The sequence below is a fragment of the Bos indicus x Bos taurus genome, chromosome 29 (genome assembly GCF_003369695.1).
Source record: "Bos indicus x Bos taurus breed Angus x Brahman F1 hybrid chromosome 29, Bos_hybrid_MaternalHap_v2.0, whole genome shotgun sequence".
Lineage (NCBI taxonomy): Eukaryota > Metazoa > Chordata > Mammalia > Artiodactyla > Bovidae > Bos > Bos indicus x Bos taurus.
In genome coordinates this window covers 45,457,986-45,464,068 of record NC_040104.1, presented here as the reverse complement: position 1 = coordinate 45,464,068, position 6,083 = coordinate 45,457,986, and positions in this window count along the sequence as shown.

Here is a 6,083-nt window from a genome sequence, read left to right as displayed (position 1 = left end):
TGAGTTTTGAGAGTTCATCTTACTCCTTGATGTCTTAGGGAAATATTTTATTCTTTTCTTTTTATTTTGTTTTATTTTTAAACTTTACAATATTGTATTAGTTTTGCCAAATATCGAAATGAATCCACCACAGGTATACCTGCGTTCCCCATCCTGAAACCTCCACCCTCCTCCCTCCCCTCCCCTCCCTCTGGGTCGTCCCAGTGCACCAGCCCCAAGCATCCAGTACTGTGCATCGAACCTGGACTGGCGACTCGTTTCATACATGATATTATACATGTTTCAATGCTATTCTCCCAAATCTCCCCACCCTCTCCCTCTCCCACAGAGTCCATAAGACTGATCTGTACATTGGTGTCTCTTTTGCTGTCTCGTACACAGGGTTATTGTTTCCATCTTTCTAAATTCCATATATATGCGTTAGTATACTGTATTTATATTTTTCCTTCTGGCTTACTTCACTCTGTATAATAGGTTCCAGTTTCATCCATCTCATTAGAACTGATTCAAATGTATTCATTTTAATGGCTGAGTAATACTCCATTGTGTATATATACCACAGCTTTCTTATCCATTCATCTGCTGATGGACATCTAGGTTGCTTCCATGTCCTGGCTATTATAAACAGTGCTGTGATGAACATTGGGGTACACGTGTCTCTTTCAATTCTGGTTTCCTCAGTGTGTATGCCCAGCAGTGGGATTGCTGGATCATAAGGCAGTTCTATTTCCAGTTTTTTAAGGAATCTCCACACTGTTCTCCATAGTGGCTGTACTAGTTTGCATTCCCACCAACAGTGTAAGAGAGTTCCATTTTCTCCACACCCTCTCCAGCATTTATTGCTTGTAGACTTATGGATCGCAGCCATTCTGACTGGCGTGAGATGGTACCTCATAGTGGTTTTGATTTGCATTTCTCTGATAAAGAGTGATGTTGAGCATCTTTTCATGTGTTTGTTAGCCATCTGTATGTCTTCTTTGGAGAAATGTCTATTAGTTCTTTGGCCCATTTTTTGATTGGGTCATTTATTTTTCTGGAGTTGAGCTGTAGGAGTTGCTTGTATATTTTTGAGATTAGTTGTTTGTCAGTTGCTTCATTTGCTATTATTTTCTCCCATTCTGAAGGCTGCCTTTTCACCTTGCTAATAGTTTCCTTTGTTGTGCAGAGGGTTTTAAGTTTAATTAGGTCCCATTTGTTTATTTTTGCTTTTATTTCCAATATTCTGGGAGGTGGGTCATAGAGGATCCTGCTGTGATGTATGTCAGAGAGTGTTTTGCCTATGTTCTCCTCTAGGAGTTTTATAGTTTCTGGTACAGACAGGGAACTTACTGTACAGCACACGGAGCTCTGCCCAGTGTCATGTGGCCGCACGGATGGGAGGGAGGTTTGAGGAGAATGGACACACGTGTCTGCAGGGCTGAGTCCCTTTGCTGCTCACCTGAAACTATCACAATATTTCTATGATTACTTATTTTTTGTTTTCAGCTGCACTGGGTCTTCATTGCTGACCAAGGGCTTTCTCTAGCCAGGAGAGTGGGGCTCCTCTTCCTTGCAGTGTGCGGGCTTCTCACTGGGGTGCATCTCTTGCAGACACAGGCTCCAGCTCATTGGCTCCGCAGCTGTGGCAAATGGGCTCAGTTGGGATCTTCCCAGACCCAGGATCGAATCTATGTCCCCTACACTGGCAGGTGGATTCTTAACCACTAGATCACCAGAAAAGGCTTACCACATTGCTATTCAGCTATATGCCAATACAAAATAAAAAGTTTTAAAAACAGATGCAGAAAAATACAAATACTAGATCAATATAAGTTCAAAGTCTGAATTTTCTAATAGAAGCAGATGGCATTTGTTAAAATTATAAATCTGTATTTGTTGCCTCATCTACCTAGTCATGAACTGGGAATAAAACTGCAATCATAAAAGATCTAACTTAAGATTAGATTTAGTGCTTCTAAAATGACTGACCCACAGTTCATTCACACCCACAAAATGTTAAGTGGATTTCTATCCTCCTGGTAAATCTAAACATATCTTTTGATTGAAAAACTCACAGAAAAGAGAGGGAGGCGCTGCTCACTGATGGCCAGACAGCTTCTCCCTTTCCCCTAGAAATGAAATTGAAGCCAGGAGTCTAGCAACTCAGCCGCAGAGATATTTCTACATTTTTGCCAGCACAACCCAGTGCTCTACTTCATTAGACCTTCCTTCTCAGAACCTGCCCAGCCTGTACTTCTGATCCCTTCACTGTAGAAGGAAAGGTACGGGGCAGCAGCAGGAGGAAAGCAGGGGTCAGGGACTCAGCTCTCAGGATTCTCGGTCCCCCCTTTCCTTGTCTGCAGCTTCTCTTTCAATGAAGGGCAGGAATTCTTGAACTTTCATTCCTGTTTCATTGAATGTTTCATTGAAGTTTCATTGAAACTTGAAAATTCCAAGTTTCATTCCTTGAACTATCCCTTCCAAGATATTCTGCCCCCTCTATCCAGGAGTGGAGCCCACTGGTTCCCCTGGAGGTGCAGGCCCTGGAGGTGAGGGGCGCAGACTCTGAGTGTAAAGAGCAGCTTTGGGACCCCTTCAGCCCCCCTCCCCTGCCCCCTCCTGTACATCCTCCAAGGGGGACTGTGCTGAGCAGAGCCTCACCCCCACTTTCCCAGATGTGCCAGGTACACGAGCTGGTCTGGGGCCTCAGGGTAAAGCTCCCTCTCTGGACAAAACCACATTGGACTGTTAGAGTTTCAGTGCCTACAGAGGCAGGGACGAGAACACAGAGCCCAGTGTTGCCATCTCCAAGGTCTGCAGGGTCCCTTCCTGCCCTGAAGGAAGGTCCCAGCGGGTAGCCACCCCTTGAGTCCAGGGCTGAGTCTACTGGGGCCCCGCACCACTGTGGGCAGATTGGCCTTGGGCAGGCAGGAGATCACCTCCCTCCTGGGTCCAAGTCCCTTCAGAAGCTACCAGGATTCCTTGGTATCACAGGGCTTTCTGCACCCTGGGAAATTTTGTGAGCTCCTGGAGAACCATGATTTTTAAGGCCTAAACTTCCTCCATTGAAATGTAAGATCAAACCAGTCTATCCTAAAGGAAATCAGTCCTAAATATTCACTGGAAAGACTAATGCTGAAGCTGAAGCTCCAGTACTTTGGCCACCTGATTCGAACAGACAACTCATTGGAAAAGTCCCTAGTGCTGGGAAAGATTGAAGGCAGGAGAAGAAGGGGGCAACAGAGGATGAGACGGTGGATGGCATCACCAACCAACACATTTAACTACCAAGAATGTTTAGGGGAAATTTTTTTAACTGTAAGGTACACTATCAAAATTTCTATTTGCATTTAACTTGTAATTCAAATGTCCTGAACTAATTTATAGTTCTCTGTGACTCTGGGGCTTCCCTGGTGGCTCAGAGGTAAAAAATCCACCTGCAGTGCAGGAGTCACAGGAGGCACATGTTCGATTACTGGGTCTGGAAGATCCCCTGCAGGAGGGCAAAGCAACCCTCTGCAGCATTCTCACATGGAGATTCCCATGGATAGAGGAGCCTGCTGGGTTATAGTCCACGGGATTGCAAAGAGTTGGACATGACTGAAGTGACTGAGCATGCACGTGACTCATGCACGTGAGCAACTGACATATCTAAGAATGATTCCAGGTCTTAAGGGACCCTTCTTTCAGAGTCTTCTCTCATTATACAAAAAAATAAAAAAAGTATAATAGGCTTGAATCCCATTATCATTTCACCAACTTTCAGGTAGATTTGTCCATATTATCTTGGTAGAAATATGATTTTAAATATTTAAATTGAAGATTGGTAAAGAGGTTAAGATTGACAATACAGAATCTTTATTTAAAGATCCCAATATGTGGGGTTCCACCAATGGACCAAACTCATCTTGAAAGTGGTTGAGCCAGCCCATCCGTCCAGTGATGTCTTCTGGACAAAGTTTTGGGTTCATAAGTTGGCACATGGACAGCAGCACTGACTCATCCCTGCAAAGAGATTCCTTTAAGAGTTTCTCTTTTGTATCAATGTATTTACAAATGATAGACAGTCACTTGAAAAGTTTTCATCAAAATCTTTATCTCATATTGCATTATACATGCACAAACATCAGATAAGTTTGCACAATTCTTAGAGAATCTTTCTAATTTTTCTCTTGACTGACTCCACTGTCCTGACTCTCAGAGGTATTTGCCTCTCTCACCTACCCCTGAAATAGAGCAGAACCCTATGCTCCTTCCTCCCTCCACCCATAATGTCCTCAGCCTGTCTTTTGTCTGAAGAAAAACTTTAGTCAAAGAATAAATGTAATCTAAGAAGTGAGAAAACCCAGATACAAAGGAAAAGCAGTCAAACAATAATAATTTAGTCATTAAGCAAAGTCAAGAATCTTTAATTCCTCTCCAAAGACTATGCATAGTATTCTGAGCCATACCCTTTGACCTGTTTTGTAGAAACCAGAAGCCCCGCCTGACAGAAGTTAACTACATGACAACCAGACTGTCCGTGCCATAAGCGGCACAATTCCGAGAACTGGCCCCAGAGAAACTGGAAAAATGTAAATGACTCTAGACTTGAAAATTAACTGTACTTAAAACAATCAAATGATGCTAGTCAGACAACCTCATGACCAATTTCAAGATGACTGTTGGAGCTGACTGCGCTTTTTCTGCGTGGAGCCCTTTCCTTTCTCCTACACACCCTAAACTCCCCATTTAAAAATCCTCACCCTCAAATTATCAGTGGGGAGTGGGAATTTGGACATGTGGACCCTCTCTGACAATTGCTGGTCTCCAAAGTAAAGTGGACTTTCCTTTAGACCAACCTTACCTTTGGAGTAGACTTTCAAGCAGTGGGCAGCCAGACCTGCCTTTCAGTTGATGCTACCTGGAGGAAATGAGCCTGGACACCAGAAGAAATCTGTGAGTTTGAATCTTAGAAACATAGGCAGCAGTTTACCCCTTGACTCCTTCAAGACATACACCTGCATCTCAGACTAACTTCCAATAAATGAACACAGAATCATATTCACTAGAATGAACATTGGGGTGCATGTATCTTTTCAGGTTAGTCTTTTTGTTTTCTTCAATAAGTCCTCAGAAATGGATTTGCTGGATAGTGTGGTATTTATGACTCCTATTAGATCACATGGTAGTAATGTACTATTGTTTTGAAACTGAAGATTGGATTAACTAAAAGAAATTTTAAATATAATTTTCTTTTTCTTGTTGGCTTAAAGCTCAACATTCAGAAAACAAAGATCATGGCCTCCGGTCCCATCACTTCATGGCAGATAGATGGGGAAACAGTGGAAACAGTGGTTGACTTTATTTTTCTGGGCTCCTAAATCACTGCAGATGGCAATTGCAGCAATGAAATTAAAAGATGCTTACTCCTTGGAAGGAAAATTATGACCAACCTAGGCAGCATATTAAAAAGCAGAGACATTGCATTACTTTGCCAACAAAGATCCGTAGAGTCAAGGCTATATTTTTCCAGTGGTCATGTATGGATGTGAGAGTTGGACTATATAGAAAGCTGAGTGCTGAAGAATTGATGCTTTTGAACTGTGGTGTTGGAGAATACTCTTGAGAGTCCCCTAGACTGCAAGGAAATCCAACCAGTCCATCCTAAAGGAGATCAGTCCTGGGTGTTCACTGGAAGGACTGATGTTGAGGCTGAAACTCCAATCCTTTGGCCACCTGATGGGAAGAGCTGACTCACTGGAAAAGACCCTGATGCTGGGAAAGATTGAGGGCAGGAGGAGAAGGGGAAGATAGAGGATGAGATGGTTGGATGGCATCATTGACTCTATGGACATGGGTTTGGGTGGAAACAGGGAGTTAGTGATGGAGAGGGAAACCTCGTGTGCTGCGATTCATGGGGTCACAAAGAGTCGGACACGGCTGAGTGACTGAACTGAACTGAAGTATTGTTTATACATTCAACAAAAAGTTTTGCTGTGTATTCTGATAAATTTCAATCTTTAAATTTCAAAATTTCTGTGACTTGAGGTCTCTCCTCAATTAAAATTTCACATGGGTTTGGGTGGATTCTGGGATTTGATGATGGACAGGGAGGCCTGGTG